The sequence below is a fragment of the Anolis carolinensis genome, chromosome 3 (assembly GCF_035594765.1).
Source record: "Anolis carolinensis isolate JA03-04 chromosome 3, rAnoCar3.1.pri, whole genome shotgun sequence".
Taxonomy (NCBI): Eukaryota; Metazoa; Chordata; class Lepidosauria; order Squamata; family Dactyloidae; genus Anolis; species Anolis carolinensis.
This window is the reverse complement of record NC_085843.1, coordinates 84,279,749-84,303,884: the sequence shown is the minus strand read 5'-3', so window position 1 is coordinate 84,303,884 and position 24,136 is coordinate 84,279,749. Positions and strand designations below refer to the sequence as shown.

Below are 24,136 nucleotides of genomic sequence, written 5' to 3'. Positions count from 1 at the left end.
AGTTTTCAAAGGCAGTGTCACATACATTTAATGGCCATAACCTAATCGGAAGGTTATCTAAGAACTGGCAATACATTCAATAGATTTCTGTCCTGGTGGTTTACTTTAGTAAATCAAGGAATTGAATAGAGAAAAGCTAATGAAGATGGCATTGTGAGAAGTCATGGTCCCCAATATCTGGCAGAATGGCTACAAGAATGTTAAAATGGGTGTCAAACACACCAAGGGAAATACTTTGGGAGTAGCAATTTAGGTAGGACTTCTTTATATTCTATAACTCTTGGAGGGACAGATGATCCTAACAGCCAGTGTAGTGACAAATAACTAAGCTTCAGGTTGAATAAGCTTTCAAAGTTTTAGTTACCATCTCCATGATCCTAAATACCCTTTCAGTGGTCTATGTAATGTTGAAGAATTAAACAACATTTTGTGAAGCTAAATCTGGGAGTAATATTACCAGGTCCAGCATAATCTCTTAGACATTTGCTGGGTTCTGCATAGTCTAGTAACACTTTTTAGCGTTGGTACTTTGCCTGGATCTGTCCATTGTGCCTACTCAGAAGTGGCTTCCATGCCAGCAGGGGCGTAAATCACTCAATCTTTTAGTTTGAACTTAAAAGAAGCTATTTAAGGTGTTGAACCTATTTAGGGGAAACTGATGTAGCAACTAAAATGTCAATGTGATTGTAGGCTGAATCATTAGCCGTATAATGTCTAGACTGAGGGAAGAAATAGTGCTATTCTATTCTACTTTAGTCAGACCACACCTGAACTGTTTCCAATTATGAGCACTACAATTCTAAAAGGATATTGGCAAGCTGGAGTGTGTCCAGAGGAAGGCAATCAAAATGGTAAAAGATCTGGAAACAATGCCCTATGGAGAGGGGCTCATGGTTCTGGGTATGTTTAGCCTACAGAAGACAAGGTCAAGAGTGAGCATAAAAACAATGTTCAAATATTTGAAGCAGGCCTGTAGCCAACCCCCCCCCCCCAAAAAAAAACATGGGGGCGCGGGGTGTGTGAAAAAGTTGTTATTTTTTTAGCGAATCATAAAGAGTAGGTCCATAACACAAAACAATTTAAATTCTGTGACTTGTTCTATATTTTTATTTGTACTTAATTAAATCAAATTTCTATTTTAGCTATAAAGTTTCAAGTCTAAAAAGACCTGAAAATGACTGTGAATTGGTAATTTAGTGGTTACAAAAGAATACTACAACACCTGTTGGAAACACTTGAAAACTGTCAAGACACTTTTACAGAAATCAGGCTCCATTGATAAACTTCAGTGGACACTCAAGCATGCAAGTCCAATCAGTCTTTCTTGTCCCATTGTGCTTCTTATGTATGTTTTCAAATGTTTAAGAGTTGAAAATGACCTTTCATTTGTAGCTGTTGACACTAGCAATGTTGCAGAAATCTGAAGAAGTTTCTTCACATTAAGAAAAAACTTTCAATCACAGACAAAATACGCTTCCAGTTCATTTGATATTTTTTCTGCAAGTGTAATCTTTTTCCATTTTCTATACCACAGATCAAACTCTTCCATCAGTGTGTCATCTTGAAGGCATTTGTTGTAAAGTTCTGTGCACTTGTTCAAGTTGGATCTTAAGTGGTTAACAATTAATTGGGAAGTATACTTCCAGTTCCTGAACTACTTCCCTGTGCCTTGTAAACCTTTCTTGAAGCTGACTGCAGAAAAAGTCCAGAAATGGGATGCACTCATTTAGCCTATAATATTCCATTGGAGTTGGTGACGTTGCATGGATGTTGCTTTTACAAATCTGCCTTGAACAAATGCAAGGAATTTCTTGGTGGTAAAAACTATTCAATGGAATATGCAGCCTTGGGTGTAGTGGAACCTCCTTCCTTTAAGATTTTTAAATAGAGGCTGGACTACCATTTGTCAGGAGTGTTTTGTTTATAGACTTCATCCCACAGGTTTTGGACACCTGTTTTGAGGTGTTTCCTATGGAATCCTATGCTTGCCATCCCATAATGTTAATTCAGTTTCTTACGTATTGTGTTGGATGCCATAAGAAAACAATTTTCAGCCTGTTCATTTTGAAAGCCAGTTAGGAATTGTCTTCAGTGTTATATGATGCATCATTATTGTCTTGTTTTTTCTTTTGACGTGGGTTTCGACATTTACTCCATCTGCATTTCATCCACTTTTTCATGGCGTGTCAGGTGGGCATGCACCATGGGAGATCTTTTAGCATTTCTCTCTTTGCTTTTTCTTTTAGGTCTGCAGATGAATAACTGATGAATGATTTGCACAATTTCTAGAAAAAGAAAACAAGAAAAGAAGGGATCGGATGAGATAGCCATGAACTGTGTGATAAGGACAAATACATGTGCTTTAATTCAAGATAGATATGAAGGAAGCTTGTGTGATGGGTTGAGTTTTTTTTATTTGATAACAGGATGATTTACATATGGAACACTATGAGATCAGGGCAGTAGCCAGAAAAAAATTTCGGGGGGGGGGGGGTTGAAAATTTCGGGGGAGGGGGTTGAGCCCCTAGCACACACCCCTCCCCGCTACAAACCTGTCAATATCTGCTTGAGATAGTGCCTGGAGGGACTCTTAATGTTTTGCGTCTCATAGACTTAGCATGGGGATTTGGTTAATCAGTTAAAATTCATGAGTAAACCAGATTTTTTTTATAACCTGAAAAATTTCAGGGGGGGGTTGAACCCCTAAAACCACCCCCTCGCTACAGGCCTGTATGAGATGTATACTCTTCTCCTTTCAGTGAGATTAGGCCCTATGTCTTCCCTCATTACAAGGGGTTGTCATTGGATGGCACTTATGGTCTCTTCCAACTCTATGATTCTATCTATTTAAAATCTGGGATAGATCTCAAAGCTGATTCAGTGATCACACTTGCATGGAAGCCTCTACTATATCTGCTGCCATTTACTCTTCCCCTTGAAGTCATGTTCTTTAACTGACTGCTTCCTCCTGATATTGTTTACTCAATCATATTATCCTATTGTAGTGCTACCATGAGATAATTCCATGTGTCTGAAGGAGGTAGCAGTGCCCTGCTCCTTCCTCATAAAGTGTGCTGGCTCACAGAGAGGCTTGCACAGCAGCAGCAGTATTGTTGTAATGGGATTTTTTTTCTGCTGCTTTCTTATTTGGGACAATTACTCAGGAGGACCCTTCCACACAGCCATATAGACCAGAATATCAAGACAGATTATCCACAATATCTGCATTGTATTGGTTTATCTGAGTCCACACTGCCATATAACCCAGTTCAAAGCAGATAATGTGGGATTTTATACAGCTGTGTGGAAGGGACCTCAAGAACATGTCTTGTGGTTGCTGTATTTCTGATTAAAGTGTGGAAAAGCAGGCAGCTAGCTTGAATTTAAACAGGGATGCGATTTCTGCCATTCTGTTACTCCTGCTTATCAGCCACACAATACAAAACAATAGAGATATGGTCCTCAGATAACTATTTTTATCATCTTTCTCTTTACACAAAGCAAATATAGAAGTTATTACAAAACTGGGCAGCAATATCTGATTGCTATCCTCTGCAAAGGCCTTTGGCAAGACAAAGAGACAATATATACTGAAGCAGAAGAAAAAGCAAGGTATGAAATGAAGGAGTTTCAGGCATACAATTTCAGATAAAATCTATCTAGTAGATGTGGAATTCACTTGGGGGAGAAGGTGAAAGTGCTGTATAAATTACTAAATTCCAGCCTTCATTCAAATAAATTAAAGCAAAAATGAAATGTATCTAAACTGTTGTTTGTAAGCAGGGCCGGTCGGAGATAAATTTAAATATTAAGCGGGGGCGCTGAAAAGCGCCCCCCGCCGGCCCCGCCTCCTGCGCCCTGGCCCCGCCTCCCAACCAGCGTGCCCTGGCCCCGCCTCCCGCGCTGCGTGGGAGGCGGGGCCAGGGCACGCTGGGTGGAAGGCGGGGCCAGGGTTGGCCCCGCCTCCCATGCTATTAGCCCTGGCCCCGCCTCCCACGCAGCGTGGGAGGCGCGGCCAGGGTTGGAAAGAGGGAGGCTTCGCCGCCCGGGGAGGGGAGGAGGGATCGCCTCCTCCCCTCCCCGGGCGGCGAAAGAAGCAGGCTTCGCCGCCCGGGGAGGGAAGGAGGCGATCCCTCCTCCCCTCCCCGGGCGGCGAAAGAAGCAGGCTTCGCCGCCCGGGGAGGGAAGGAGGCGATCCCTCCTCCCCTCCCCGGGCGGCGAAAGAGGGAGCCACAAGGCCAGGGCGCACTGGTCGGGCGGTGGGGCACCATCAGAGCGGTGCCCCGCCTCCCTCCCAGCCTGACGGCGCCCCCCGGGACCTGCGCCCGAGGCGGCGGCGTCACTGGCCTTTATGGTGGGGCCGGCCCTGTTTGTAAGCAATCTGCTTTCACATGTCCTCAAGATGAAATATATTAGCAAGTGGAACATGTAGGCAAATGAGCATCTAGTAGCATACTATACTTTAGTCCATTTCAAAAATAGATGGGCTGATGGATTTGTGCAGAGTCCAGTTCATACTCCTAGGTTAAGCAAACGTTTGAGCCAATATGAATTGAATACCATATAAAGTCATGAAAGCTGATTCCGGGCTCATGGCCAACAGTGCTCATATGAGGGTACTGTTTGTCTTAAATGGTTTTGAGAGGGGAGTGCTACCAGAGCAGAAATCAGATGGCAGCAATATGAAGAGCTCTCTTGTGGAGGTGCTCCTCAACTTCTGTTGTGCTTCTCTGGGAGCCGACCTATGCCAAAACTAGGCCATAATGAAGAACTTGTGTGATGACTTCAACATGCACAGTACAGAATTCAGTCCATATTCATCTAATGGAATTTGGCTCAACCTATTATGGGTAGCTTTTAACTGCTTGCAAAGTTGCCCAAACCTTATGGAGGCTGTGTTAGTAACCATACATTATATGAAATAATTACCCAAATCACTTAATAACATGGAAAACTATGCATAGATGGATTCAGCCTCATTTACCATTGTGGCAGTTTTTTATTGCATAGGCCAGTGTCTAGCTAAATTAATATGATGTGTTAAGAGTCATTTAAACTTCCCTGAATTGGCTTCAATTCTGTTATTTTTGCTTAATTGTGATTTCAAACTCTTTAGTCTGATGAACTAAGATAAAAGTAGTCAGGAGGAAGATGTTTTTGATTTTCATGTTCATCTTAGTTCTCAAGACCAATTTAATTTTTTCTTAACAAAATGATCTGCATATACAAAACAATATGGAAAATACAATAATCACTTCCAGGGCCACCAGAAAAAAAAATCGGGGGGGGGGGGCTTTTTTTTTAGTGTTCAATAACATAAAATAATTTAGAAACCAGGCTCCATCAATAAACTTCAGTGGACATTCAAGACAGATAAACTTCAGTGGACACTCATAGGGATTTGTTTAATCAATTAAAATTCATGAGTAAACCAGTTTAAAAAAAACCCTGAAAATTTTCGGGGGGGGGGGGGTGTTGAACCCCTAACCCACCCCCCTTGGCTACAGCCCTGGTCACTTCTACAATATACTTCAAAAGACAGTTGATTAATATGTCATGTTAATGCTGAATAATTACATTGAAAGCAGAAAAGAAAATACATAAAAAGAGAAATTAAATGGCATCCTGAAACTTATTGTTGCAGTAATTAATAATGAGAGAGCTAGCTTGAGGCAGTGATTTAAGTATTGGACTAGGCCTCTGGAGACCAGGGTTTGAATTCTTAGTTGAACATGCTCATGGACACACCCTCAATCCAGGAATTTTTGTGATCTGAATCAGAAGCAGGCTAAAAATTGCTTTACATGAAAACCTACTCAGAACTCCCACCTCCCCAGTGTTCTTTCTCAACAACCTGAAATAAAGTTGGGAAAGTACTTTGATTGTTACTATTGCTAGATAAATGGCAATCAGGAAGCCTTAGAGATCTAACTGAAATAACTCGGAGATCTATCAGTAAATCATGATCTACCTATTGTCCAGACCTGTTCCAGCCTATTGTGATCTTTTTCCCTATAAAATTATCGGAAGATGTGGGTTCTAATGTCTTAGTTTTCTCTGGTTAGCTGTGTGTAGGATGAGATCTATAGCTGTACAGCATGAATAACGTTGTCTCGGAGTCACAGTCAAAATGACTCATACTATATTTCTCCCACAATACCTTCAAGTTTTGGTCTTCTACAGTTGCAGGCATGTCATGCTCTCACTTATAAGATTCATCAATGTTATAGAAGTTCCCTATGCCTCTTGTCATCAAAGGGCTGTGAAGTGGTACCTCCATGCACTAGCTCTGAAAGGTCTTTTTTGCCAAATCTCTATGAAGAATTGTGTGTGTGTATGCATTTTGTGTTTCATTGTCAATGCATGAATACACCTATAATGATTGCTATAGTGTCTTCAAATCAGTCTTTACAATTGGAATTAGAGGGGTTTTTTTGCATATCTAAGCCAATGATCAGCTCATTTTCAAATAAAAGTTAATATCTGTTGTTTGAGTTTTGATGTCACTTCCCTTTGAAGCTGAGAGATTATTTTAGCAAATGTCTGAATATTCATATTATTAAAATGATTAATTACAATCAAGTAATTAGTTACAGAATATTCAGCAACCAAGATGCTTCTTTATATTTATATTAAGCTCTTAAACAGCTGATGTTGACAACTGACTAATATCATTCAGAAATGATCCCAATCCACAGACACCAAGGCTGATTTTGTACCATTGAATGAATATAGTTTCACACCACTTTAATAGCCATTGCTTAATGCTATGGAATCCCAAGACTTTTAGTTTGATGAGGCATCAGAACTATTTGGCAGAGAAGGCTAAAGAAATTTTAAAAACCTGCCTTCCATTATTCCATAGTATTCAGCCATAACAATTCAAATGGCATCAAACTGCATTAATTCTATAGTACAAATATGCCCACTGAGAGGCAATTGAAGGGACCCATCCACACCTTCGTCTTCCAGATGTCTTTGTACCCTTGACAGCCTCCTAGTACAAAATCCAAGGGGAATTGGGAAATGGGATGGGATGGAGGGCCAGTCAAGTAATCAAAAGAAGTCTAAGAATTTGAGGAACAGTTATGAGGGAACTAAATATAATCCTGATGTATAAAGACATACCAAAATTAAGATTGTCAATGCCATTATATTTCATATTTCTATTTTATGTCTGGGAAGGATAACTAATGACAAAAACTAATACGACGAAATTAACTCATTTGAAGGGTGGTGCTGAATAAGAGTTCTGTGGATACCATAAACTGAAGAGAAGACAAATAAATGGTCATAGAGCAAATCATACCTGAACTCTTCATAAATATATAAGCTGGGATAACTAAATTGAGATTGTCATAATTTGGCCCTATCATGAGAGAACATGACGCATTAGAAAAGACAATATGGTTTGGCAAGGTAGAAGTCAGCAGGGAAAGAGAAAGGCTGTATTACAAATCGATAGACTCAGTCAAAGAAACCACATTCCTGAATGTTCAAGAGTTGAGCATGGCTTTTGAAGATAGTTGACATGGGACTTCTTCACACGGGGCTAAATAGCCTCATTTTGCCACTTTTGGCCAGGGCCTGGAGAGGGACTGCTGAGCATCATCAGATGGAGCCTGAATTCTGTCAAAGTGTTTTGACACAGTTTGCAAGTGTTTCCACAGACGTTGTGGTATTCTTTTGTAAATATAAATTACCAATTAAGAGTCATTTTCAATTTTTTAAAACTTACAACTTTGTAACTAAAATAGAAAATTGATCTAATTAAGTCTATATAAAATATAGAATGAATCATATAATGTAAATTGTTTTATGTTATGGACCTACTCTTAATGATTTGCTTTAAAATGTTTCAACCCCCCCCCCCCCTCACACACACCCATATTTTTCTGGCTATGGCCCTGCTGTAATTACAAAAGAGCTTTGGAATTGGGGCTTGTCCAAAGATTTCTCAGGCAGGGGCAGCTTTGATGTATGATCTGAAGGAAGGAAAGTTGAGGTATTCTAGAAGGCAAGTGACTGGCCAAAGGAAGACACTTTTTGGTGGAAAGAGACCTTTAGAGAGTGAAAGTGGTAGAGCAGGAGGAGCAAAGATTACAGTAAAGGATGTGCAAAGTTATAGGGAGTCAGAAAGAGGAGAATTAAATACTTGAAGAGGATCTGAGAGTAGATAAAAGCCAAATCAAAGTGATGAGAATTGAATCCTTTTGACAGTAGAATGCTGGGTGGAAATGAGCAGAAGAATGTTGAAGAACAGGTAAAAATAAGATTAGGGCAGGCAGAGGTGTAATGTGGCCAAGGCATGTGTCAGAGTTTCTTTACATTGACAGAAAAAGCTATATTTTTTACTGTTGAAAAAAGGTAAAGCCACAAGACTTAGCAGCCTGATTGTGAGAGACAGAGAGGAGAGAAATGTGAGAAAGAAAACCAAGTCTTCACAGAGACAAGAGCACTTTAGCCCTGTGTTTCTTGGAGAGCAGCCCAGTACTTCACCCTCACACTTCCTGGTGCAGAAGAGCAGAATGAGGTAAAGGAAATAAGAAACTGAGTTCAGCATCCACAATAGCTTTCTTGGGCACTTATGGGAGTCTGTTGTGTTTTTGTTCATCATATCCAAGAATTGCTTTGATAATGCAATTGATCCTCAGGCAACAACTAGATCTTTAATATCATCATCTTTGTTTTCTGTTGACAATCAAAAGATTCATATCTGACTCAGAAAAAAATGTTGCCATTTATTTAGTTAAACATTCAGGAAAAGGATACAACTGATCTTATTTATAGAATAAAAATAATAGTTTAGAAAAGACCAAATCTATAATTACTTGACATATTTAGCAATATGTACCTGTAGATCATTGCCGCTGCCACTTATGCACAAAACAAAGGACTGTTTCTTTACTGCAGAATTATAGCAGTTTGACCCCACATTAACTGCCTTGGCTCAATACTATGTAGGGTGGACTTATAGTTTTCTGAGATATTTACTCTTCTCTGTCAAAGGGCTCTAGTGGCACAACAAACTGCAAATCTCAGGATTCCGTAAGATGGAGCCATAGCAATTAAAGTGGTATTCAAACTTCTATAATTCTGCAATGTAGGTGGTCTCAAAATGACTTTCATTCAGTATCCACACACTACTTTACCCTTTTCTACATAATGTTATCTGGCATCCTCCAATGAAGTATGTGAAAGCCCCTGTAAAGCTAACAGAAGTGAAATTGCCGGTTTATTTCAAATTATACTTTTTGGTTTTTTTAACCTTTTGAAAAGTATTTTTTATTATTTTTAGGAGTTGAATATCTGATGTAAATATGCTGTGAATTTTCGCTAGTGCCATAATAATAAGTTGTGCAGATTCTTGTATTTTAGGAGGCATTTCCCATTCCATTGCACACTAAATAGTACGTGATTTATTTTCTAAATGACAGCCTAAATATCCTAAAGAGACACAACCCTTTCATACCTCAAAAACTAAGCAGGGTCAGTCCTGGTTAACAGTTGGACTGGAAGTCACTAGTCAGTATCAGGTACTGTAGGCTATATTTCAGAGGAAGGAACGGGCAAACCACCCTGAGTATTTCTTGCCTAAAACCCCCCCTATAAATCCATAGAGTTGCAACAAATCAAGAATAACTTTGGAGGCAAATACATACACATTTTCAAAATGAATTCTTGTTTCAGTTTATGTTTTATTGGTCCTGGGAGCCATAAAATAATTTGCAAAATTTTCATGGCTGGTGACAGGAGCAATAAAGCCTTAGTAGATCCCTAGTTCATTTTTCAATTCATCCCAAATTATATTACCTGTTCAGCAAGCACGTATCTTTAGCAAGAAAATTTGAACTACTAACTGGCCACTTTTAAAAAAACATTTTAGTGGTTCTAATAATAAAATGTTTGTGATTTTGGTTTCTGCTTGTGGACCACAAAGCTCCAGTGATCTGTGTGAATGCGAACTGGACCACATGGCATTGTAAATGTAGTATTGAGGATTTCAATATGCATGGTATGTGGCCTTGGATCATTCTTGCCTCCGAATGTTTGATTTTTAAAAACCCCTGCAGATTTTGAATACGATCGGAGGTTAAGCATGTGGAAACGCTGCTCAAGTTTTATGTTGCCAGCCCTTAAAAATGGTCTTTTCACCCATTGGGGGGGGGGGAGTCAAAGTTGCTTGTATTCCTTAATCTTGCCCTCTATGGATGCCCAAACAGCTCAAGAAAAGCAGTTACGAATTCAATAATGACAGAAGGGCAAAGAAGCAAATTTTGCGTGCCTTTATAATAATAATAATAAAATAAAACTTTATTTATACCCTGCTGCCATCTCCCCAATGGGGACTCAGATGTAGCAGTCAAGACCCTTTTGAGATACTTTTTTTAAAAGAGTTACAAAGCATAGAAAGAGAAATCATGGTGTATGTTTGAGCAGGGGCGGTTCACCCATTAGGCCAAGTAGGCCGTTGACGAAGGCGCCATCCTCTAGGGGGCACCTAGGGGGCACCGCGGCCTGGGTGAAGGCCAGGCTGCAGCCGTGGAGGCGCCATGAGAGGGCAGTCTGCCTCCCTCCCCCTCCCTGGCTCCCCCGCCCTCCGCGGGCGTGGCCTGGCCTTCCTCCACAAGCGCACCTCGGAAGCGAGGGGCCAGGTGCCTGCTGGGGCAGAGGAGGCAGAAATGGCGGCGCCCCCTCTCGTACCCCTTGTCAGGAAAGGAGGGTGCAAGAAGGTGGAGGGAAGCCCCCGGGGCCGCTGCTAGGCATCCCAGGAACATGACGGAGGAGGCAGAGACAGCTTGAATTCCGGCGTGAGTCCACACTGCCATATAATCCAGTTCAAAGCAGATAATGTGGATTATCTTCCTTGATATTCTGGGTTATATGGCTGTGCGGAAGGACCCTCAGGGCTCTTCCACACAGCCATATAACCAAGAATATCAAAGCAGAATAATCCACAATATCTGCTTTGAACTGGGTTAACTGAGTCCACACTGCCCTATATCCCAATGTTTGGTGCTAAATTCGCAAATATAGTAATTTCTACATAACATTACCGTGTATTGAACTGCTTTTTCTGTTGATTTGTTGTAAAACATGATGTTTTGGTGCTTAATTTGTAAAATCATAATGTAATTTGATGTTAAATAGGCTTTTCCTTAATCCCTCCTTATTATCCAACATTTTCGCTTATCCAAGGCTTTTATTTTTCAGTGATTGGTTTTGGGGGGGGGGGGTGTGTGCAAAAATTCTGTTCGCTTACACATGAAAATTGCCTAAGGCCGGCTCTGTGTTTGAGCCTTAGAGCTCTCTTCTATGTGATTTCCCTTCCTAGAAATTATCTATATTCTGATGTACACATGACTGACAGGTTCTTCTGTATAACATCATGTGTCCTTCAGACACAATAAAAGCTTTGCAGTTATCCGATTATGCTAAATATATGAAAGCCAAGGTTAATAATGATTCACAGCAGCTTTTCATCACCAAGTAACTTGCATATACAAATGCATCTATTTCTATAGGTGCATCATGGAGGGGAGTATATTTATTGCCTTTTGCAGTAAATTCAAAAATGGCAGTCACAGCATTGCTTACTGATAGATGTTATCTGAACAATAACATAAAGGCATCATCTCTATTATCTACTGAACTAGACTTATGTTTAGTCTTACATTTCTGGCTCTGTGTTCAACAAGAAAGTTAGTTCTATTTTTTCTCAATGGGTTTCATATTGATTTTGTTAAAGGAAGGCAAAACCTTGTGTGAACATAGGTTGTGTTTTTCACCCCAGCTTTTATAGATAAAGGTAAAGGTTTCCCCTGACGTTAAGTCCAGTCATGTCTGACTCTGGGGGTTGGTGCTCATCTCCATTTCTAAGCTGAAGAGCCAGCGTTGTCCATAGACACCTCCAAGGTCATGTGGCCGTTACCTTCCCGCCGGAGTGGTACCTATTGATCTACTCACATTGGCATGTTTTCGAACTGCTAGGTTGGCAGAAGCTGGAGCTAACAGCTGCCGCTCATGCCGCTCCCGGGGTTTGAACCTGGGACCTTTCGGTCTGCAAGTTCAGCAGCTCAGTGCTTTAACACACTTCGCCACCGGGGCTCCTTTTATACTTTGGTCTAAATTTAAAATAAGTCCATGCTGAAGCAGGGAGCCTGCATTCAAAATTTTGGGTATTTTCTTCTCAAATTCTTCCATAGTCTAAACCAGGAATGATGGGAATTATAAGCTTACAATTCCTGGAAAGCCACAGGATTCTTGTCCTCACAATTTAGACTGTCAATTCTTTTTATTTCCACTCACACTATAGTAATATCAATATTAGCCTATCTTAAATAATGAAAGCAAATTGAGAGCGTAACTGACACTTTAGCTGTCATGGTTCAATCCTATGGAGGCTTGGGAGTTTTAGTTTGGTGAGGGACTCATAGTTCTTTGACATGGACCTTTGTGCCTCTCTCCTAAACAGAACTCAAAGATCTTCACTAATGTACAAATTTCAGGATAGAGATGTGACGTTTAAAATTATCTCCAAGTGAGTAATGTAAATATGGTTTAAAGAGATTTTTCAGCCAATCTAAAAGATTCTTTAACTTACCCAAATATTTTCAAGATGGGGGTTTTTTAGACTCACTGCCCTTGTATTTCAACATCTCTTTGTTTTTCAGTCCTTTAGTTCTGACTCTCCCCTGCTGTGTTTGCTCTTCAAGACATTATCTGAGCTGCTTTCTCAGCTTGTTTCATTTGTAAACAGCTGGCTCCCTTTGTTCTTTCTTAGAGAATACATTTATGTCTCTCCTTTTCTGCTTTATTTTATTGGTTGCTAAGAAGATGATTTGGCATCTGAACTCTTGAGTACTACAGAGTTTACTGTGGAAAGTATAAAAGGATAAAAATGGAATACTACATTGTGTTGGAGCAGGCCCATAGCCAGGATAGGGGGTGGGGGGCTGGGATTTTGGTTCAAGGGGGCGCACTGAGTCTGAGTGAGAGAGGATCTACTCTAGCAAACCTTTTGTATTGTTATCCCAATACCCCCATGCATATGGGATATATTGAGCATGGTGATCAGATCATGATATGAATAAACATAACAGTTTAAATAATAAATGTAAGGCCTTCTCGCGGAGGGGGGCTGAAGCCCCTCAAGGCCCCCCTCCCCAGCTACATGCCTGTGTTGGAGCAAAAGATGTGGGTCCTAAATTGATTGACAATGACAAGATAAATAAATGAAAAACTAATTAGCTAATAAGTCAACAGGCAACGTGAAGTACATACAAATATACACAACTAAATTTTCCTATTGCAACATGGTGATATTTTTCTATTAGTTTTGGAGAGATTTTGCACATTTTTAGAGAGTGGTTTTTGCTCATTTCTAAAAAATGTGCAGAACTGAAAATGGTTTTTTTAAAAAAAATAGATTGATTATAGTGGTGACATTGAAATAATTGTTTTGTTTCTCTTTGCTGTTGGATACTGCTGTCACTGTCTCCAACAACAAAGAGAAACAAAACTGATATGCAAAGGGCTAAAAGAGGGCTAAGAAACCGAGTTTCAACAAAATGGAGACTCAATAGACTAGTGGCTCCAAAGTCCATGACTTGGGTAATGAACCTGCCCTGAATGGGTTACATTAGATGTATCCTTCTAGAGCCGTTTCATGCCACATGTTTATAATTTTAGCTGACCTGGGGTTTGTTAAGACACTAGAGCAGTGGTTCTCAACCTGGGGTCACCAGATGTTTTTGGCCTACAACTCCGAGAAATCCCAGCCACATTACCAGCTGTTAGGATTTCTGGAAGTTGAAGGCCAAAAACATCTGGGGACCCCAGTTGAGAACCATTACAGTAGAGCATCAAATCTCCCTTCCTGACCTGTAAATTCCAGAATTCCATAGAATGTTGTCATGGCAATTAAAGTGGAACCATAGTGCTATAACTGTGTTGACAGGATTCCATGCATTTTCTCACAAATGTGCTGGAAGTCGGAAAGCAGAGTGACCATGACTATATGACCCAAAATAATTCAGAGAACTGGAAATGTAGATCACCCTCTCATAATGAGATGAGTCCACGAGGGGGAAATCTGTGGCTGGTTATGGAGATATCACCACAATGAATGCGATGTGTAATGGCATTAATGGGGTCATTACAGGAAGATGGAGTTATGCCACCCACCCAGAACTACTCATATGAAGCATTCAGTATTGCTAAGGAATGGCATATGCATATCGTTCAGCCAGCACAGCCCTCTGGAAAAGTTACTTTTAAAACTACAGTTTACAGAATGCTCACTGGCTATCCTAGCTGCATAATTCTCACCACTATCTAAAAAACAAAATTTTCTAAGCTCTAAATTCGAGGGCATATTCTGCAATCAATATGCTCAATAGGTGTGGAAAGAAAGGGAGATAGAAAGAAATATTTAATATATGCAGAAAAGTTCCCAAAAAACACTATCAAATAACTCAGAGCAATATTCTTCTTTGTAGTTATCATGAATCAAACAGAGGCATTAAAAGTTAAATCAAACCCTGGAACAATTTCCAAGGAAAAACGTTTGTGGTTTCACTACATCCACCAGATGCTGAAAAATAATCTCCTCATTTGTTGGATGCTTTCATCCATGGAAGGCAAAACATTTTTGCCCTTCCAGTAGAAAAGTTACAGGAGACCCTTTTTCTTCCTTCCATTTTGCCGCAACCATTCCATGCAGGCCTATTCAAAGTAAACCCAGATGATTTTAGAGGGATTAACTCCCAGTTATGCATGTAGATAATTCAGAGTTCAGGAAGGTTCCTTTTTGAGATGTTCCTCTCTGAAAGGCTAGTGCTTGTCCTGGCTGGAGGCCTCTGGAAACTATAGTGCAAAAAGGGGAACTTTTCCAATTTCTGCTATAATTGCAGCCTGCTTCTTGCAGATTGTCTGTCCTGGCAAAAGGCAACAAAACCCATTTGGAAGCTAGTGCCAGCACCATCTTTCCCAGAGAAAATAATGCTTTGTCATGCTATGTGCTTTGTTGATTCTAAATGGCTGGAGTATACTTGTCATTTGGGTTCTTGCGTGGCTCCATTAAAATTATAATTATGTCTTTAAAAAGGGAGATAATGAGTGCTGAAATTAAAGCTCAGAGCTCAGCCTTTCCCCCTGAAGAAGAGGAAGTGAACAAAATGTTCTAGCTTGTTGTTATTAAAGAAAACCTGAAGTTCCTGGTGTGATGAAATTTGTGCTATTAAGAGCATGACAGTGACAGAGCTGTGAGCTGCTGAGCACAGTTCAGCTGTGACTCAGTGTCTTGATATAACCAATTGAACCATGTCTGTGCTATCAGTGCTTTTTATTTCCTTGCTAACCCCCTTCAGAATGTATGCTTGAGGAGGGGAACTCCAAAAAAACCCCACTAGGATGGGATTTCAGTGTTAATTACATATGTAGAATAAAGTTTAGAGAAAGGGTGTAAAGATCTATTCAGAACCATCCCTTTTCGATCTTCATTTGTTGTTGTGGGCCTTCAAGTTATTCCCAACTCATGAGTCTAAAAGGAACCTGTTACGTGGTTATCTTGGCAAGATATTTTCAGACTCCCTTGCCTTCTTTTGAGGCTGAAAAAATGTGATGTGCCCAGGATCACTTGGTGAGTTTCCATGACTAGATTCAAAGAGTTGTAGTCCAACATTCAAATCAGTACATCATGTTTGCCCTCTTCAAACCTTAAGTGTTAGGTCAATAAACAAACAAACATCGCATTGTATGGGATTGTGAGTGGTTTTAGACTATAAAGAATATTCTAGTGCAGTGGTTCTCAGCCTGTGGGTCCCCAGGTATTTTGGCCTACAACTCCCAGAAATCCCAGCCAGTTTACCAGCTGTTAGGATTTCTGGGAGTTGAAGTCCAATATATCTGGGGACCCACAAGTTGAGAACCACTGTTCTAGTGCATTGTGGTCAGGGATGTAAAAAATACACTCAATTTTTATGCCCTCAACAAGAAAGGATGCCACAACACCTCAAGACATGCAGTCTAAAAAGGTGAGCCAACCATTATGAATTAAGTCATACTTCTTCATTTTTCATTAATATTTTGCTTTGTTGTGGCTGTGTGTCACAGATCACTATTGTTTGGGTGCAAAGAGTGAATTTTTGAACAGAAATACACACATGCAAATATATAGATTAAAAAGATAAATACAGATATTATGCACAAGCAAGTAATTTCACTCAGCAGAGAGGAAAGATATTTGAAATTTTTCATTTTTGTGTGCAAGACCAAACTAAGCTAGCATTGTGTCTACAGAATCAAGAAAATTCTGCCAAAAAAATTCAGAGATAGAAAACACACCACAAGATAAAAGAAAAATACAATCAGATAACATAATATACTTATTTTCTGAATTGTGGGGTATTCCCTGACCCCAGTGATTTTCATGGATAGCCTCAAATGGGGCAAATTTGCTGGCAACAGAAGGCATCACTTCTGCTTGCCTGCATCATGCAGCATGGGCTCTTTATAGTGTTATAGCTACAGGGGGTCCCCAAATGAGAATCCTGCATTTCAGTCCCTTAAATTTCTAGTATTGCAGAGAGTGAGATATTGAAAACTGTTCATGCCTACAATTCCTCTATTTGCTGTTTTCATGTTCCCTTGGTAACTTGGCTTGCTTTTTTTTCTTTGGGGAGTGAAGGAAAAATTAATTTCTCAGGTAAAATTCTATGGGGGTGGCAATGCTCCCGCCTGAAGCTGTAACTCTTTAAAAATATTCCAATATATGAAAGTGATGATGTTGTCACACCAGGGCTGTAAAGTGGGCAGCCCAGCATTTCTGGCTGCCTGCAGAATTCTGGGAAATGTAGTTTAGGGTGGGACCTTTTGAATTCTCAACTACAGAAGTCCTGGCCTTTCCAAAATACATTTCCCAGAATTCTGCAGGCAGCAGAAATGTTGGGCTGTCAGCTTTAAAGCCCTGGTGTGATAATGTGACTAGACAATAAAATTGGGTAGATTAGTGACAAAAGCCAATGATGCATTTACACTGTAGAATTAATGACATTCTGTCATGGCTCAATGTTATCAAGTCATGAAATTGTACTTTTGCACCAGCACAATTTGGCAGAGAAGGCTAAAGACCTTGTAAATCCACAACTCCCATGATTCCATAGCATTGAGCCAGGGCAGTTAAAGTATTGTCAAAGGGCATTAATTATGCAATGTAGATGCACTTTGAGAGCTTTTCTTTCGTGTTGATTTGACTTTTGAAGCTTGTCAACACAAACACTCAAACCAGGATTCCTCCTGAATGGAGTGCTGGCTGTATTATGAGCACTGGGGATGGGCGAGGGGGAGGGTGGAGGTAGATTTAAATTGCCATTACCCCTGCAAGCTGAATTCTAACCATTCCCCTCTGCAGCACTAGAAGACGTAGTAGCTGGTGGCTCCCATATATCAATGGAGCAGTTAATCTGGCCTGGGATCTAGTTCAGCAGCTACCCAGGATGCTGAACTTATTTTGGGGGATGATGTTCAATATATTAGATCACTGAAGGTTGGACTAAAACCTGGAGTTGTCACTCTACTGTCATGGAAGCCACCAACCACCATCTCTCAGGTTGTACTTTGAAACAACTCACTTTGTCTTTAATTTTGTCAGACAACAAGCACTCCAGTTTTACATGATCCAGACACTCATACTTAACACTATATTAGTATTGGGTGATGATCAACAAGGAAAATAGCTGTCCTCCAGAAACCATTAGGAGGTTCAGTGTAGTTGCTCTAAGTAGGAAAAGGAAATTGGTGGTGGAACTGGCTTCTGATGTTCTGGCCAAACAGGAAGGACAATTTCAAGTTGAGAAATGAATGCAATCATCTATTTGCTGTTTAGGATGATATAAATCCAAGTTTAGGATAGTATAAATGAACTTGTTAAATATTTGAATTCAATAGTGTATCGGGGCTGGAAGTATGTAAAAAGAGAAAAAAAAAACCTGATTGGTTCTGATCCCCAAGGACACCTTGACCAGCAAAGAGTATAGAGCCATTGAATGTAAGTTTAGGATAACTAGATTTTTGGAAAGAGTTGGATTTTTGGACTGTAATGCTTATAATTCATCAACTAGTAATTCCAGGTGGCTAAGGATTCTGGAAAACATAGTACCCCCCCCCCCCCCAAAAAAAAAATACCAAGACATTCCCAAGCTTTGGTGGCTAGCTACCTGATGTAGTGCATATGTTGCTGTCTTCAGGTTCTCACCCTCTCTTCACCTTTATGAAAACCAATTTCATCCTAAAGTGGTAAGGTTTATTATTTGGGAAGGAGGAAGCTATTTGTTTAGCTTCATTTGAAGTGAGCATTTCCCCAACTGTATACTTCTGCCCTTTATTTCATGCAGGTTTTTATTTTGTATTTGGGGAGTTTCCAAATAACTGGAGGTGATAGTTTTGTGGTGCCCCAGAGATATATCACCTTGTTTTTGCAGGTGTTGTTTGGCTTCTGCTTGTCTTCACCATCTTTCAAGTATTTAATGGCCAACTGGTAGAAACTCACATATGACTTGAAAATTATACCCAACCCTTGCTAGCAAGATAGTAAATCAAGCAGTAGATAGACTGTATTTATGCCTCAGCAGGCATGATGGTGAAAGTAGATGGCAAAGGAAACAAACAGCATTTCAGCAAGTATGATACCCAGGGGCAAAGGAGAGCTACTAACTTCAGTTTCAACACATCTTCTACTCTCATTTTGCCAGAACACAGATAATCAACGTGCCTTAACAATATAACAAAGTAATGGTCAAATGGATAGTTTTAGGGCTGATTTTTGATAAAATGGGAGCTGTTCAGATTGGTTAATTGCCCATTGGTTGAAGAAAAGGCTTGCTAACAAACCATCCTGTGTGTATCCTCTTAAACATTGACATTTTTAGCGTGGTGTTTGCTTTCAGTAGAATCCGTCTGTCAAGTCACAGTAAACCTAGAGGGATAAGTCTCCAATGTGTAAATGGAAACTCTGGCCTGACTGTTGCTATAATTGTCGGGAAAAGTGGAACCCTGGGCAGAAACCTTGTACCGTTTGGAAAAATTACTTTTAATCACATCTCCCAGGATCCCCCAGCTATTTGCCAAGCTGCTGTATTTTGCTGCATTCAATTTTTGTAAATAATGAAACCATTTTTACAATAGCTTCATAGATTCTTCTCTCAAAGAAGGCCAACCTCATAAAAGCTACCTGCTATTTGGATATGGGGAAGTGATCCACTGCTAGTCAACTTCCTTAAAAAAACAATCAGAGCGTTTTTAATGAATGCCAGTTTTCAACCCAACTTGTCTATCATCCAGGAAATAATGCCCAGCTGCTCACTGGAGAGAAGGCTATAAGAGGCAAAGTTGAAGTATTTTGACCACATCATGAGAAGACGGGAAAGCTTGGAAAAGATCATGATGCTGGGGAAAATGGAAGGAAAAAGGAAGAGAGGCTGACCAAGGGTGAGATGGATGGATGGTATCCTTGAAGTGACTGGCTTGACCTTGAAGGAACTGGGGGTGGCAACGGCTGACAGGGAGTTCTGGTGTGGACTCGTCCATGAGGCCATGAAGAGTCGGAAATGACTATGCGACTGAGCAGCAGCAGCAGCCAGTTTTCAAAAGACAGAGCTTCTTCATGAATGGGAGTGGAAGGGAGGGCAGCCACAAATCTCAAAATAATCTAAGGAGGCAGCAGCTGGATTAACAACGGGCAGCAGCCAGATTAATAACATTAGTGGGCCATGGTTACTCACAACCTTTAGATTGATTACTTTTCTTGGTTGAGGATAGGGAAGTCTCAAAACCTGATTTATATAATTCATTTCTCCTAAATTACCTTTGAAAATGCTTTCAAAGTAGCAGATGAGACAATCGATGATCGCTTCACTGTTTTAAGCCACAATTCTGTTAATTTACCTATCGACCTGTGATCTGAAAGAAATCTATTTTAAAAATTAGATAAATGTCATTTTTCTCTTATACATTGAAATGAGTGTGCTGTAACATTCCTCGTTTTTAATCTCACTGGGTGATCGAAATTGCAAATCAGCAATAATTGGATGGCTAGACTTTGCTCACTTCAAGAGGAATTTACAAAGATCATATTTTTCCAATATCAATTTTTGACCAGAAACCATCAGTCTGCCTTTTGATAGAACAGAAAAGAGCTAATATATTCCAGAAGTCCTTCAACTGTTCTGCCTGTGTCTATTTCCTAACTTCTAGGTTCAGTTCAAAGTACTATGCTTTATAAGTAGCTTATAATTTACTACACATCTTGGATGCAGGATTACAAAGAACACATCTATCTATATTGAATGAGAAAAGAGCTTTGTAGGAGCAATGAATGGAAGAATGGAACAGGACCTTCTTAGTTGTTGCACCAGTACTGTGGGTCAACAAATTGGCCCAAGAGTGCCCAGGCATGGCACCTTAGAAAGCAAAGATGTCTTTGTTGCTGTTATTCTCAAAAAAATGTAGATGAGCATAATATTTTCCTCCTTTATTATTTCCTTTAAAATTACAGGTCATTTGGTATGTTTTATTAATCTGTTTTAGCATATACATCTTTATTGCCCTATTGTATTATGATTGCAATATAGATGGAATATTACACATGCATTTTATGTTTTTCATATTTAATGGTTAGTCTTTTAATTTCTGGTGCATTATCTGACACCAGGCAGGGAAATAAAAAACTATGGGATATCTATGGTGAAAGCAAATTGTAATTCTTTTAAATATATGTATAAATTACAGTCATTCTTCCTGCAGGAGAAACTTCAAATGCATTCCATCCCAAAATAATGATATTTTATAAATGGTTTTAGAGTCTCCTGTGTTGCTGTTCAAGTCAACCAAACAACTCCATTAAATTCATAAGTCACTTATTCACTTCACCATTAAAATGCACTATTCTGGCATTTTATGTTTAGCGACCAACAAAGCTGTAGCCGGGGAGAAGAAAGGTAAGAGCTTTCCACACATAAAATCATCTTCATATTTAGTACAACATTCTTAAAGTGTTTGTGATCACAGATCTAAAACAAACTTAATGAAATTTAAGATCAGCCTATTATTTCCTGCTTCAGTAATTCCTAAAGCATTTCAATATGCCTTGAAAAACAATTTCTAACCTTGGGGATCTGAGAGAGAGATTGGGGATGAGAGTGAGAGAGACTTCTGAGAGCAAATCACAGTACAATTAAACCTCGAGTCTGCTGAATTAAAATGTATTACCAAGTTTCTCTGCTATTCTTAAATAAAAAAGTGGCTATCAATGGTTTTTCTCACATATGCATATTCCACAGGTGAAATACATCACATAATCTTTTGTTAATTGTTTCACATTTTATTTAATGCTCCTGTTCAGATTATTATTATTTTTTCATACATCCATTCATTGTTCTTCTAGAAAGGAGCTTAAGGCCATATGCAATGCTCCTTAACCCATTATATGCTTCCAATAGCCTTGTGAGGTAGATCGGTCAGGGTGCATCTACACTGTAAAATTATTGCAGATTGACATTGCTTTATCTACCATGGCTGAATGCTATGGAATCCTGAGATTTAGAGTGTGGTGAGGCACCAGGACTCTTTGACAGAGAAGACTAATGACCTTGTAAAATCACAACTCTCATGATCCCAAAGCATTGAGCCATGGCAGTTAATGTGGTGTCAAGCTGCATTACTTCTACAGTGTAGATGCGCCCTAAAACTTTTTTCATTCAGACAGGCTTTTATAGATGAAGGTGTTTAAGATCTAGTGAGGGAGTGCTGTGGTTTTTAATTTAGAATATGTTTTGATGGATTTTAATAGAATTTAAGTGCTATTTGTGTTTAATTCTGTTTTAATATTTGTATATTTGTCTATTTTAAATTGCATACTAATGCTTTTATGTCAAGCCACTTTGAGGCCCCTTTGGGGAAATATAAATAAATAAAATAATAATGATATTTTGTCTTATTTTAATGAAAATTTAGTTCTTTCCAATTTTATCTTTTAGTTTGTTATATGTTTCTTATTGGGTTGTTTCATTTTAATATGAGGTTTTAAAATCCTTTTGTATTATACATTTATGTAATTTTTATTCCCACTCGTATATCTCACCCCAGTATCTTTCCAATGAAGAGGAGTTAAGAAATATCTCTGATAAACAAGTGTGAAAGGCAATAAAGTCAAACCCTAAGGAAGGAAACATACAAGCATACATCTTTATTTAGTTCCAATGCTTTTTCTCTGTTTTCAGCATCCTGACTGTTGTGAATGCTTTGGACTGATTGCTTCCAGCATATGAGCTCTTTGATCTCATATGGGTTGAGGAAGGTTTATTTTCCCAGTGCATGTCACTACAGTAAAGCTTGAGACTAGCAAGCACCAATAGTGAAAAGACATCCTGCAATAAACACCTTTTATAAAGTCATATTTTATACCCAAAGGCGCAAATCAGATTTTTGGTGATTGTCCCCACCCTTTGAACCTTATTAACTCAAAAAGGAACACAAAACAAAAGATGCTGCTTTGATGAAGCTATTTCAAGCTTTGTTTCCTTAACAACCTGTTGCTCATTAGTGAGATTGCAATGAACCTGTCGGCTACAAATGGCTTCCAGATTTAATGAGGAACAACAATCCTATGGAAACATTTTTTAAGAGGGGAGATACTTTTCTCACTCGGTTTTAGAACTGATTTTTGCAGGCTGGGCTGGCTATTAGTTCTGGGTTTTTTTTTTTTGGGGGGGGGGGTTAAACTGCCAAAGAAGACAACTGAAAACAACATCTTGAGCACAGAACAGTTTTTCAGTGAAAATTACGTTAACCAGCCACACATCTCTCCAAATGCATTGCCTGATGTGGCATTCACTCAAAACATTGCTGGCGCTTTCATGAGAAATCCATTAGAATATTGTAATAATTACCTCATGTTTTCTCATCTTGGCATTTTCCAAACTGTCTGGTTTTAATTAGGAACTTGGGGCTTGAAAGCCAGGATTTCTCCAACCACCCTTCAATTCTTCTTTGTGTTATCATGATGTTTAATTCAGCTGTCAGAAACAGAAACGGGGCTACACCAGACCTTCCTGGAAAGCAGTTCTGAGGAAAAGGTGGATTTTGAATGCATGGCGCACTTGCAAAATTTGAAACCCGGGAGCTAGCATACAGACAAGCTTAATTTCCAGTTCCGGGCTTCCCTTCTGTTTAGCAGCCTATAATTAGAAGGCATAGAATTAATTAACTACCCACTGTAAGTGGCCAACTAATGTTCAGTGATTGGCTACATCTGCAGTTGTAAGCTGTTCTTTTTGTTCTGTCAGCCAGAGTGAAAAAAGGTGGGAGAAGGGGAGATGGGAATGCCATCACAAGGGCACGATGGCTTAGGCTCCAATTTAAGCAAATTATCCTTGAATCTGAACAGCAATTCTGACAAACTTGAGAGGTTCATCTACTGAAACTGAAACCATCTGTTCTCTCTAACAAGGATATGTTCAAGAATCGAGGCATGTGAGTGGATGTGAGTGACAAGCATGTTAAAAAGGGAATGCCGGGCTTGCACATTAATGGAATTTAAAACAGCTTTCGTTAGATGACTTGCTGTATTCATGGAGAGGAGTGTGTTTCTTCCCTACTCTCATCACAACGGTTGCTGTTATCAGAAACGTAGAGGCAGCTGTTTCAGTTCCTCACTGTAATTGAGCAAGGGAATCAGTAAGACCATTTTCAAAACCAGCCCCCTCATGAGATACATTAACCCTTTCTTCAAGAAGCAGATGGGAACAAATTCAACACCATTCACCAGTGGGAGACTTAGCCTGCCAGTACAGTTTGTTAAGGCATTAAGGACTTTATTGCACAAAGCCACTACTTCACAGCAGTCACATTAAAAGTGATAGTGGATATATTCTGGCATGAGCACCCTCTTTATCCCACTTATCCCACTTATCTCCATTCACATAGTACTGTCAATCTGCCAATCCATGGTCCCATGGTCATACTTCCATATATCCTCAAAACTCTGAATTTCTGCTGCTCTGCAATTTTTATCATTATTTTTATTTAAGCAATTATGCAGTCCCTGCAATTCTGCTGCTCTGTATTTTATTGTTATTAT

General features: G+C 39.5%; 1 long non-coding RNA gene across 1 annotated transcript; it reads right to left on the bottom strand.

The window, feature by feature from the left end:
- Positions 1-1,092: 1,092 nt before the first annotated feature.
- Positions 1,093-23,831, bottom strand: LOC134297487 (uncharacterized). The gene is made up of 2 exons (XR_010004247.1): positions 22,947-23,831; positions 1,093-2,285 (listed from the first exon to the last, which is right to left on the bottom strand). It is a non-coding gene; the product is annotated as an uncharacterized LOC134297487 (long non-coding RNA).
- Between the last annotated feature and the right edge of the window lie 305 nt (positions 23,832-24,136).